Here is a 465-nt window from a genome sequence, read left to right as displayed (position 1 = left end):
CTTTTTGCCTCCGAACAGTTTTGGCATCTCACTTTATCCTTTGAAATTCAGAATGGTTGGCTTCTTTAGGAACTTAGAATCTAGATAGTGTTATTGATTCTCTTAGTAAAGTATGATGATTCTTGAACAAAGCTACTTATTGAGTCTTGGCTGTGGCCCAAAGCACTTTGTCTTCCAGTATTACCACCGGATACATTCATGCCACAGACACATAATTGGGTGAACCTTTTCAGATTGTGACTCAGTTTTGCTAGAGTCCCTAATTAGAGGTGTCCAGGGTTCTTAAGCACACTCTTATTTGCCTTGGATCACAACTCTTATTTCTCTCTTTTTTTTCCGTTTTTCTCTTTCTCTTCTCTCTTTTTTTTTTGTATTCACTGCTTCTTCTTGCTTCAAGAATCATTTTTATGATTTTTCAGATCCTCAGTAACATGTCTCCTTTTTCATCATTCTTTCAAGATCCAA

This window comes from Arachis duranensis, unplaced genomic scaffold (assembly GCF_000817695.3).
Source record: "Arachis duranensis cultivar V14167 unplaced genomic scaffold, aradu.V14167.gnm2.J7QH unplaced_Scaffold_66676, whole genome shotgun sequence".
NCBI lineage: Eukaryota > Viridiplantae > Streptophyta > Magnoliopsida > Fabales > Fabaceae > Arachis > Arachis duranensis.
The sequence above is the reverse complement of the archived record's forward strand: the minus strand, read 5'-3'. Positions refer to the sequence as shown.